General features: G+C 39.4%; 1 long non-coding RNA gene across 1 annotated transcript; it reads left to right on the top strand.

Annotated features, from left to right (window-relative positions):
* The first annotated feature begins 2,534 nt into the window (after nucleotides 1-2,534).
* On the top strand, nucleotides 2,535-4,424 carry LOC133031816 (uncharacterized). Its single transcript, XR_009684896.1, has 2 exons — nucleotides 2,535-2,763; nucleotides 3,068-4,424. It is a non-coding gene; the product is annotated as an uncharacterized LOC133031816 (long non-coding RNA).
* The last annotated feature ends 8,872 nt before the right edge of the window (nucleotides 4,425-13,296 follow it).

Below are 13,296 nucleotides of genomic sequence, written 5' to 3'. Positions count from 1 at the left end.
AAGATCTAGTGGATGTTGTTCTCTACTATTGCTCAAAGAATAGGATAAGGCATGAGATTTTCCAAATTGATAAGCTCCACAAAAGGATTCTTTTTCATTCATTGGTGATTTTACATTAACATGACTTAACACATAATGTAAAACTCTACTAGAAGGATGGCCAAGTAAGCTATGCTACTTGTCCTTAATTGAAAAAGAGGGAGGATCAACAACATGTTGTCTCTCCTTTGATTTTGACACTAAACTAGAAAATGAAAAACTTTCAACAGACGGTGGGAAATTGTGATGGTGTAATTGACTTCTCTTGTGTCTTTCCAACTGGTACAAACCGTCCTTAAGTGTCCTTTGAAGAAGAGCCCTCCTTGTTGCCAGGTCCTTCACAACACAATGAAAAGAAAAGAATTCAACAGAGACATTATTGTCTCGAGTCAATTTAGATATATTGATCAAATTTTTAGTAATATTTAGAGCATGTAACATATCGCTGAGCAAAAGTTTACTGTTAGCAGAACATAAAGTATTGATTCCCACATGATGTATAGGAATTTTATTACCATTTCCAACAAATAAGATTTTCCTTACCACAGGTACTCAGACTTCTGTGTCATATTTCTAGCATCAAATGTGATATGATTCGTAGCCCCGCTGTCTGCATATTAAGCTGCATCATCTACCATGTCTGGTGTAGCAACAAAAGCAGCAGCTCCTTGTGTACTCTTGTTTGAGTTTTGAGATCCAAAATCTTGAGGTGAAGACCCCATAAAAGTCTCATCATACCTATTGTAACAGTAGGCAGATGAGTGACCGTAACATCCATAATCTTGACATGTTGGCTTTGAGTTTGCCCCACTGCAATCTCCATGACCTTTGCCTTTATTTCCACCTTGTCCACCACCTCTATAATTACCACGATTTTCAGATCCATTTTGGTTATGGTTAGGTCCTCTTCCACCTTGAAAACCAAATGGTCGAGTTGTGGCAAGATTCGCAGATGGAGATGGTGAGGAGTTACTAGCTGCAATCTTGTTTATGCCTGAAGTAGCACTTAATCTTTTGACTTTGCTATCAAAACTTAGTAGGATATCCTGCAATTCTTGCTAAGAGGTTGAGGGACGAGCTTCTATCATTAATACAATAAGTAAATATTCAATATCCAAGCTAGAAAGAGCATTAGAGACAAGAAGTTTTTTTGGATAAAGGTCTCCAACCAATGCTAGAACATTTGCCCATTAGTGTTTTTGTTTGAGGTAGTCCACCATAGTCATACTCCCCTTTCGAACTGTTTGGATCTTGGTACGATACTCATCCATTTTAGCCTTAGAATGAGATCCAAACAAGTTCTCGAGAGCAGTCCATAAAGCAGCAGAGGAATCGCATCCCATGACCTCTGCTGCAATGCCTTTAGACATTAATACATACACCCATCCAAGTAGCAGTTGGTTGTGTACTATCCAAGCCTCAAAAGCTGGATTCACTATGAGAGTTTGAACTCCTACATTTGTCTCAGTGGGTATAAACTCATCTGGTTTAGCTCTTGCACCAGTGAGATATCCACCTAGACGGTGACCACGAACGAAACCATAGTTTTTCATAGAGAGATTCCAATCAAGTTTTAAAGCAAAAGATTGGGTTAAGGTACTTCCTACCTAAGGTATGAGTATATTTGCAGTTTTTGAGTCTGTGTGATCTGACTTGGGGCAGCAGTTGAAGATTGGCCTTCGACACCATTGTTACTAATGGAGGCTTGAGTGCTGTGAGCAGGGTTTTGGGTGTTATCAGCCGTTGCAAAGCCACACGTCCATTTGGCTCTGATACCAAGTTTGAAAACAAGAAAAAGGCAACAGAGAAAAGGTAGTAGAGAGATATAGAGAGAAATGTAAAAGTTTAACTCAAGAAATTTTGTGGCTGGTTGATTATATTATATATTAGTAAATGATACATTTTCAAAAATACAATAATACAGTAATGATTACATACTGAAATATATACAAAATATTCTAACAAATTCTGACATCAAGATAGAATATTAGAGTTGCGACCACTCTCTAACGGCTCTATTTGACAGCAAGGCAGAGGACACAATGGGAATAATCCCATTCCCTAACAGTTTTCTTCTATTCCCATTTTCTACCTACCATCGGCTTGTTTCTTCTTCTTAAATTTCCCATACAGTTAATAAACTAGATATTATAATGCATTATTTCCCATAAGACTCCATCTAATTGGTGAAAACAGAAAAGTCATCCTTTTTTTAAAAAAATAATAAATAAAAACTAAATAAAAGATTGAAATTTCTTCATTAAATTAGGATTGCGATGGTGGTGGTGGTGTTGTGTTGAAATAGAACTATTAAGGAGTCGTTGTACTTGTACCACAAAACCAAGAATGAAATAGTACTACCAAGAGTTTGTGTAGTACATATTTTTGGTTTGATTATGGTGTCATGAGCTGTGGTTTTGCTTTTGCATTTCGCAATTTAGTAGTACGCAAAAGAGAGCGGTAGTAGTGTAGTACTAGTACTCTTTACACAAGGAGCTTTAAGTCATAATTGGGATGTGGATAGAAGAGAATGCTAGTACACAAACGTACAATTCTTCTCTTTGGGCCTTCTTTTGGGCTCTCTTCTCAAGTGCATTATTATAAAAACACAACATTAAGACTCTTCTAATCCACAAATCACCACCACAGGACAATTTTGGATTGCAATCTTTGTTTAGATTTAAGGTGCAGCACAAATGATATGGTGTGTCAAAAAATGGTGAGGTAAATGCACAAGTTTTTACTTATTAATATATAATGTAATTAAGATGAAAAGAGGGGATGTGAAACAGAACAAGACAGGGAACAGACAGAGCATGGATGGAGCTTTCGACAGAAAGTGAAACCTGTTGTGGCTCTACTCATGCACTGCCTCTTCCCTGGCTCACCCTGTGCCCCCTTCCCCCTTCTCTTTCATTTTCTCATTGTTTTTGTTCTTTTTATAATGATAGCTGTCTTTCAATCTTTTATATGCATGTTATTATTATTATTGTTGTTGTTGTTTTGCTTAGATGCATTTGTTTGTTAGTATATACTAGATACGTAGAGTTCTTCACAAAGGGGATATTCACTATAAGCCAAATTAGCCATTGAAATGCAAAGAATGATAGTATAAGAAAACCATGAGAGAGGGATAGACAAAGGCTAATCTATATTCGAATTTCGCTTCTTCATTACATAATGATCCGTCGTTCTAATTGATATTCGTTACTTTTGGCTGAGAATCATCAACATATGCTTCTTCTCTGGATATACTAGATCGATAAAGCAGATTATTCCAATTTCAAATGAAGCAGAATTCTGCAAGTAAAATCACATTTCATGAGAATCAGATATCAAAATTTGGATGAACAAAGTCAACATCACAAGTCTTTGACATGTTGTTAGTTTTTGCTTTTATACTATTTTCACATCCTTCCTAAACATGAAGAGGTCATAAGAAACCTATTTTAATATTTGTTTTCTCTGTTTTCTATAAGAAACCAAGTCAATGTAAACTAACCAATATGCATAGTCAAAGCAAGCAAATAAAGAAATGGTTACTTGTTATTTTGGTCAGTCCAGCAGAGAGGAGGGCAGTGAGTATTGAGTTTGTGATCCAATTTACCAGACTCAATGACCTGCACATCCTCCAAAAGGATAACATAATGGTTGAGCACCTCCTGTGCGCTCTTCTGCCCTCCAATCATGGCAGCCACTAGTTCCCAGCGACGCGGGTGTTGTTCGTCAACGACGGCCAGAGCCAGCTCAAACAACTTGTTCTCCTCCCAACTCCAACAACCCTTTGGTATATCTTCCATAATTGAGAGAAAATCCAAGTAAGAATAATGACAAATATTCATGAACACTCGGATCTAGGATCCGAATTCCATTGCAGGCTAAGTCAATACAAGAATCTTTTCAGGTGGGCTTTGTTTGATTCTCTTCGGCAGATTCTCAGTTGGTTTTTTCGGAGACAACTCAAGAGTCAGGTGGTATCTGTTATGGGCAGACTAACATTTGGCTACACTTATAAACTACACGTTTCAAAATATATATATAAAATATAAATAGACAGCATAATTTAAATCTAGTAAACTACAATCTCCATTTGTTTTGGCCAAAACAGGAAACTATTTACCAAAACAGTAAGATAATAAGAGACTCTTCATTTACCATTTCTTGCAACACCGAGGATCTCTCTCTTTTTCAAGTTATAAAATACCCCAATTCTGTCATTGGATTCCAACTAGTGTTAATAACCAAAGTCTACGGCATGAATAGACATGATATGATATGATTATTATTTTATTATTATTTTTGTTTTTGGGAGAGGAGGCTAAGAGATATCATATTTTATGAATCGTGTACTGTTATGTTACTTAAACCATGGGATTAGATTGTCATTTCTTTTAACCAACCAATAATGGAAAGGGACCTAACCATTTTGATCCATAATTATTCAACAAATAATAATATAATATCATAATCACTTACGTTTCATGTTTGCAAAAATAGAAAGAGACTTGGGAAGCCCACGTAATACACACTTAAGGATATGATTATTTTTAATGACTTTGATTAGGTGAAAGGGGTGGAAAAGGAGATATGATATCAATGAAAGAAGGGCCACAAATGGGTAGGTAAAACCAAAATTAACAATTATTTGTCTATTTTAGAAAATGATATAATATAAATTTAAATATTTACTATGTTATGGTGGCGGGTCAAAATTAATAAGACCCTACTTCATCTTTTTTTAATAGGGTGGTATAGACTGCGGTTATGTTGATCGATTTTTTGTTTAGATAAGTTTATATGTCCCCTTCAGCCCAGACACGACTGGACTCTATAAGATTTACACAATTTTGCTTTTGGCTAGTCATCACACATTTTATACATGATTTGAAGCACAATCGCAAAATTGTTTCTATTACATTTATACTATTACTAATACTCCTATCCTCACGCAATGCAATGCCACTGATTTTCTTCTGGTTACTGCCCTTGGATAGTGTTATAATAAAATAGGAATGATATTATCGAATGAAATTTTTGGGATTGATTCGCACACTAGGTTGCTCTCCTTAAGACGCTTGCGACACTGTCCAAGAATGTGCAAAGTGCAAACAGTCGAAAAATTTTAGTCGTCCCTAAATAAAACAGCCTAATCGAAATACCACTGTATCGGAGCTCTACTGCACGATAGAAAACCGTCGAAACACCACACCCAAAAATTACTGCTCGGACTACTTATATAATGTAATCGTAAATAATAAACAGTAAATGATTTTTCTATGAAAAAGATGTGTTTCTCCCATTAGTTTTGATGCATTATATAGGAAATGCACAAAAGGTCATAACAAGAAGAAAGGCGTTGAGTGAGATCGTGAGAACGATGCCGAAAATAAGAACACGTCTCGTTTTACCAATTAATTTAAACATGTTTAAAAACTGTTGAAATTAATTAAATAAAAATAATAATTAAATTTTATCCAAAAAGTAAAGTATCACACCACACCAACTGACCTAGTCGGACAATGCGCGTCGCGCGTGCAGTGGGTAAGTGTGAGTCCTCACCCATTTGCACAAAATTGGGTACCCTATGGGGCCCTATCCCAAGTGGTAGGGAAGGTTTTGATGCATTATGTCCTCACCCGTAATGTTTTGATGCATTATATAAGGAATGCACAGAGGTAGTAATGGGAAGAAAGACGTTGAGTAAGATGGTTTTAGTATATCTAAATAGAAAAATCATAGATAAGAAACTATACTAGTGATTGTGGTTCATTCATCTGACCATAGACTAGAGCCACTTTTAATTCGGTAATATTTTGTTCATTAATTACGCCAAATTCTTTCATTTCCATGTAAAGATCATCTCCTTCACGGGTATGTTCACCTACTCCGCCAAATATAGATACGCTCCCATAAACTTTGGCAATGTTGTTGATCAATTCCATAATGAGTACTACTTGGTTTGTTTGGTTGTTGGCCTGACCAAATTTGTTGATGGAAAGTCATTACTGCTTTGTCATCCAGAGCGGTGTTGATTAATAGGCTCCAATAGTCTTATTGGAAGAAAAAGGTCCTCCCAAAATACCATGCAAGACAGTTGAATAAGGTGAGTGAAACAAGTTATACATTTTTAAAAATGAAAAATCGTTTTACCAATTAATTTAAACATGTTTAAAAACTGTTTTGATTAATTAAATAAAAATAATATATTAAATTTTTTTCAAAAAGCAAAGTATCACACCACACCAACCGGCTCGTGGTGGGTCAAGTATATATCCACACCCATTCGCACAAAACTAAGTACCCCTTAGAGCCCTATCCCAAATGTCAAAATTACATTTTATATACCCTTATAAACAAAAACTCATATCCACTCATGTCAAAAACACTAAAACACTATCATTTTGTTAAAAATTCATTAACTCTATGAAAAAGTTCCAACAGATCAACCGATTATGGAATTTTCTGCTTCAAACTTCACGCCTTCAAACGTTTTTAATTTGAATTTGAAGTAATCCAAAAGGCTGGCATTGAAGCTAACAAAAGAAGCTATTTCTGTCCCTACCTTAGGACTTAGGAGTTAGCTTGCTATAATAATAAACAACTAATCTTGATTATTACTATGTTGCTATTTGTTTGTTTTATCGGAAGATAATTAGTCATGATGTTATCATCCACTTGTTCATGTGGAGCACAAAAGTAACACTTTTTTTGATAAGGAATGAAGATAATTATTCGTCATACGACTTGCTAAGAAGAAGTAAAGATCGTTTCTAAATGTCTTTTAGTTTTTCATTCAACTAGCAGAAGGCTAACATTCCTCTCCACTTACTTTTTTTTAACACTAAACTTGATTAGTATAGAAATTCATTATTAGAATCCACCAATAATGAAAAAAAAAAAAAAAAAAAAGGTGTTTACTAATAGCCTGGTACACTATTCTAACCTGAAACCAGACTCCCTGTAAAAGACATTTCTAACCCATTTTCATATGGGACTATCATCACAATTCCATTTCATTTTTCTTTTAGAGAGGAAAAGTGCATATAATCTTCTTCTAATTAAAGTTTTTGAAACAACTCTGATGGTTCTATGAGTGTAACTTCAACCATAACCATGTTGGAAATGGGGGACTACCATACTACAATATATTGCAAATATTTGCATATATAAGTATATTTTTATCACCAACAATGTTAGTGTACTCTGATTGAGCTATCGGAATTCCGATTTACTGAAGTGTCTCAGTGTTAGTGTCTTATGAGGGAAAATACAATGGATGCTACGGATACAAATATGAACAACCCAACTCCGGTCGATGACCTTGTGGTAGAAGGAGGAGGAGAAGAGGTGACAGTAATCGAAAATGATCAAGGGATTAATGATGATATGCTGGCAAATGAGTCAGGGGATATGGACGAGATGCGTCTCCAGTTCATTGACTCAATGTCCCTTGAACTAGAGGCAGATTTCGAGATAAATGCTGATATCGTAAGTAAAGGAGTTCTTGCCACCACCTTTGGTAGGAGAACTATTGCTCGAGGAAGGCTCAGAGATATCTTGACCAAGATTTGGTCTCTGTCAGGTAGATGGCGTATGAAAACCATGAAACAGGGGGTGTGGGGGATCTTTTTTGACAATGAAGCTGATAAAAAAGAGGTGCTCAGGAAAAGACCATGGCTGGTTAATGGTCTGCTATTAAACTTGAGAGAGTGGCCTGAAGATGGAAGATGGGAAGAGACAGATATGAATAAGGCTAGGATGTGGGTGGAAGCTCACGGGTTGCCTACTCCGTATCTGACCTGGGAAAACTCGAGAGTCATCGCGAAGAAAGTAGGGGAGTATATTGATTTCGACAGAGCTACCAGGGAGAACATAGCTCGGAGAGGATTCTTAAAGTTCCAAGTCGATGTTCTACTAAACCAGAGGCTGGTGGCGGGTTTTTATCTCAATATCTCGAGAGACCGGAAGGAATGGGTGCAGTTTAAGTATCACAAGCTCCCTGCTGTATGTTTCAATTGTGGTTACTTGGCTCACTCATACGCAAAGTGCAGCAGACCAACGGAATATGCTTACCCTCCGATTGGGAGAGCCGTTCCTCTTTACGGTGCATGGATAAAGGTAGGAGTCCCAATCAAGAGCTGTTTTGATCCCAGAATTCCGAGATTAAAAATCACGGAGAATAGGCGGCCCGCCGGAGTTACACCAGCAATGGACGATGGTGGCAAGGGTAAAAACGTCATGATCAATGATGACAATGACCCCTCACAGGTTGGTAGACAACATACTGGTCTTTTGAACGTTAGACTGGGACACTCTAATTGTAGTATGGGGGGTCAGGTGCCTTCGAAGGCCAGCCGTGTATCCCAGGAGAAGTATACTGGTTTAGGCAATGCAGGTCAGAGTAGTGGCTTGGGTGTTTCAAAGCCAAAACTTCATCCTATGAATCACATTGATAACCGGGAAAGGGACAAGGGTATCATTGCTAGTCTCATGGCAGATATTGGGCCTACTAGGGACCAATTAGTGGAAAGGCCTCATGAAGAAATTTGTAGGTCCAGAGTGCCACATCAACATCCTGAACATGTATATGCAACTTGGCCCACTGATAAAACTTTGGATGAGGTGGTGTCTGAACTAATGGACCCAATCCAAGTGAAGAATGGGCAGGCCCAAACAATTGTTTCGCATGATGTAACAGAATTTTCGACTTTGGGCCAGGCCTTTTCTGGATCCAAAAAACGAAAGGCTTGTATGTCTATTGTCCCTATCATCGACCAAAGAGAAGAAGTTGTTGACTTGGGAGCCAAAACAGGGGCGTCTGCTATCACCTTTCTTCCAACACTGGAAGTTAATACCTTCTCTCCGGGAAGCAGCGGAACGAAAGATGGACAGGCCACTAGGAGAAAGAATCCTAAGAGGAAATCGAAAGAGAACAAGAATACTGATGAAAAGAAAAGAACAAAGGCGGAGCACAATTCGGTAAGTTCTTTGTTAAGTTCGGATCATAGTTTGGTGGAAGTTCCTATCCATGAATCTCAGCATTTTCAAGTGGGCGAGGAGGCGGCCCTTATCATGCCCCCTCCTCCTCAATGAAGTTTCTTTCGTGGAATTGCCGGGGTATTCGTAGAACCCCGGCGACCCAAGCGCTGCAAACTTGGGTGAGGGTGCATAAACCGATGTGTGTTTTTCTGATGGAGACAAAAGCGGACGAAGAAGGTGGCAAAGTAATTGAAAAGGCTATTGGGTTCCCGTGGTCGAAGACGATTCCAGCAGAAGGCTTGGCGGGGGGGTTTACTCTGCTCTGGAATCATGATATTGACTTAAAAATTATTAATGCTTCCCTTGGGATTTTTGAAGCAATTATCAGGGATCCTGAGAGTGGTTTTAAATGGAAGCTTTTCGCTACTTATGGCAGACCTTACGAAGCAGAGAAGAGAGAATTTTGGGATGAACTGGAAACTAGAATCAATCGAAGTTCTTTGCCTTGGATGATAATGGGGGATTTGAATCTTATTGCAAATTCGTGGGAAAAGAGAGGGGGTAGGAAGGTTTCTCAACAAGATACTCTTATACTTCGAAATTTTATTTGGAACACAGGAGGTATAGACCTTGGGTCTAAGGGATGCCAATTTACTTGGCAAAATAACCGTTTTACGGGTGGTCTTACGAGAGAGAGATTGGACAGAGCAATTGCATCGGATGGTTGGGTTGTACATTATTCGAATGCTTCTGTCGTCAATCATCCTATCTCAGTCTCAGACCATGGTTTTATCCTGGTTGATACTGGTAATGGGAGGAGTAAGGGGTTCAAACCCTTTCGGTTCTTTGAAGCCTGGACAGCAGAGCCTTCTTGTACAGAAACTATCACTCAGGCTTGGGGCCAGAAGGACTCGAGAGGCAAAAGTTTCAGAGGTAGACTAAATGACACCCGCCTTGCTCTTCAGAGATGGAGGAGGCAGACTTATGGCGATCGAGACTTGTTGATTAATCAGGCTGAGGAGAGATTGGCTTGGATTCAAGATCAACCAATTAGTTCGGAGTTGGCTCGCGAAGAGGCAGATATTCAGGCCCGGTTAATTGAGTTGTGGATTCAGAAAGAAAGTCAATGGCGTCAAAAGTCGAGGGAGATTTGGCTCAAATTGGGCGATAGGAACTCAAAATTCTTTCACGCCTCCACTGTGATTCGAAGAAGGAGAAATAAGATCATGGCTATCAAAGACAGTAATGGAGACTGGGTTAGGCAAGGAAATCGCATTGCCCATGTTTTCAATGAATTTTTCCATCAACTATACACTTCCAGTAACCCGGTCTTGGGATGTGATTTCTTCCAACTGTTCTCTACCGATATTACTACACTGGACAATGCTATGATCAAGGCTATTCCGACGAAGGGGGAGATCGTTTCTACGGTGACCGCAATGCATCCCCTCAAGGCCCCGGGGCCTGACGGGCTCCCTGGTTGTTTCTATCGCCATTACTGGAATATTGTGGAGGAGGAAGTAATCACCATGGTCCAAAAATTCTTCTCCGAGGGCTCTCTTGATAGACATCTAAATTACACTTATATATGTCTGATTCCGAAGATGGAAAATGCGAGTTCGGTGGAAAAATTCAGACCCATAAGCCTGTGTAACTTTGCGTACAAAATCATGTCAAAGATTATTGCATCAAGATTGAGGGGAGTGATGGATAAACTTATCTCACCGATCCAATCGGCATTTATCCCAGGGAGATGGATTGCCGAATCCTCAATTCTAACCAATGAGTTAGTGCATACGATCAAAACAAAGAAAGGGAAGGGAGGATTAATGGCGATCAAATTGGATATGCACAAGGCTTATGATAGAATTGAGTGGAGTTTTCTTGAGAGAGTGTTGGAAGGTAATGGTTTTGATGAGAAAGTTAGAGAGTTAATTATGAAATGCGTTACTACAGTCTCGTACTCAGTTTTATTGAACGGGGTTCCCCAGAAGAAGTTTGTTCCTCAGCGAGGGCTACGACAGGGAGACCCTCTGTCTCCGTTTCTCTTCCTTATGTGCCATGAAGTATTGTCAAAGTTATTCCTTCATCAGCAGGATTTAGGTAAGCTCAATGGCATCAAGATATCTCGCTCAGCCCCTCCAATTAGCCATTTGATGTTTGCGGACGATACGGTTCTATTCGCCCGGGCTAATAAAGCAAACGCTATGGCTATCATAAATTGCTTAAAGACATACGAGAAGTGGTCGGGTCAAAAATGTAGCTTAGATAAAACTAGTGTGCTATTCTCTAAGAATACTTTGCCTAACGTGAGGCAAGATGTTCTAAGGCTGCTCCGAGTTCAAGAATGCGGGGGTAATGAAAAACATCTCGGGAATCCTTTTGTTTTCAAAAGGAGAAAGAGGGAAGACTTCAAATTCCTGAGAGATAAGATACTCCAGAAAATTGAAGGGTGGAAATCAAAACTGCTGTCCTTGGCCGGTCGAACTACTTTGGTCAAGTCAGTGGCTTTGAGCGTCCCTGTCTATTCTATGTCTACCTGTAAAATTCCTCTGTCAATTTGCCAGGAGATGGATAGTCTGATTCGGAAATTTTGGTGGACGGGGGGAAATGACAAGGACAGATATTTGGCCTTAATGAGTTGGGATTTGTTATGCCGTCCCAAGGCTATGGGTGGACTGGGGTTTAGGAAGATGGAGCATATGAACTTAGCTTTATTAGCCAAGTTAGCGTGGAAAATGGCGTCTGACTCTGATACGCCATGGGTGAACTGCTTTAAGGCTAAGTATTGCAGGAGGAACTCCTTTTGGAGTGTCGAGAGTAAGAGCCATGATTCAACTACTTGGAAAGGGATTCTTTCTGCCCGAGAGATCCTTAGGAAGGGCAGCATTACCCTTGTGGGGAGTGGAGCGAATGTCGACATATGGAAGCAACCATGGATCCCATGGTTGAACTATGCGGAGTTCTTAAGTCTAATGCAGGAGGTGAGAGGTCGATTCCCTCTGCTAAGGTCGATTGCAGATATCTCCTTCCCAAATGGCCAATGGAATAGACAGCGAGTCCAGGAGATTTTTGGTAATGATATGGGCGCCAGAATTTGTGACATTCAGAGACTACCAACTCTCAATTCAGATATGCTGTTTTGGAAATATGCTGAGGATGGGGAATTCTCTGTCAAAAGGGCTCTTAATGTCTGTTCCAATTCAAATAGCCTTAATGTTGCAAATGACCATAATGCTGACATTGATAGCAAACTATGGAAATTAGTTTGGAACGATAAGGTCCATTTTCGACTTTCGGTATTGATTTGGCGAGTCTTAGTTGGTTGTCTCCCAACCAAGGATAAGTTGCATTTTGTGAGGGAGAAAACCTGTCTTCTGTGTGACTCTGCATTGGAAACAAGTTCCCATCTTTTCTGGGAGTGTTCTTTTACAAGAGCACTCTGGTTTGGAGGGCCTTTCTCAGTGACTATTGACCATGGGACATCTGATGCTCCTTCGCGAAGAATGATGGAAATTCTGTCCAACATTCCGCCGGATCTCAGGTATCCTTTTATCAATTTCTTTGGTTGCCTTGCGGACTGTGTGTGGAGAACAAGGAATGATCTTATGTTTAAAGGTAATCGGGTGAAAATGGACAATGTCCTGAGGACTCTGCTTTTGAGATATAAGGAAACCAGTGTGGGGTGTAATGTGATTCAGCAAGGTCAGATAAGGGACAATAGGCCATCTCATCTTGATCATATCTCTGAAAGCAATTCAACTTTCATGTGTATGGTCGATGCATCTTGGAAAGAGGAAGCTGCGGGGTTGGCAGTGGTGTTAGTCGATCCATATACGGGATCTTGGAAATGGATGGCAAAAAGATGCAAGGCAGCCTCTCCTTTGGAGGCAGAGATGTTTGCGATCTGGTGGGCTTTACAGATGGGGAAGGATATGGGGCATGATTCGATTACAGTCTTCACTGATGCTCAAGTCCTTGCAAGGTCTTTTCAGGCGAGGCGATGTCCCCCGGTGTGGAAAGTTAGGCCTTTGGCGCTTAACATTTTAAATTTATGTTCTGATTTTAGTTCTTGTAATTTTTTCTATATTTCCCGTTTAGACAATTCCATAGCTGATAGTATTGCTAAAAAGGCTAGGATTGATGGTCTTGTTACCAGCCTTTTGTTTAGGGAGGGGTCCCCTGGTGTGATACCCAATTTTCTTATTATATGAACTCCCTAAGGTTCTTCCAAAAAAAAAAAAAACCCATTTTCATTCTGGGACAAGACATGAGAAA

Source organism: Cannabis sativa, chromosome X (genome assembly GCF_029168945.1).
Source record: "Cannabis sativa cultivar Pink pepper isolate KNU-18-1 chromosome X, ASM2916894v1, whole genome shotgun sequence".
NCBI lineage: Eukaryota > Viridiplantae > Streptophyta > Magnoliopsida > Rosales > Cannabaceae > Cannabis > Cannabis sativa.
The sequence above is the reverse complement of the archived record's forward strand: the minus strand, read 5'-3'. Positions and strand labels throughout refer to the sequence as shown.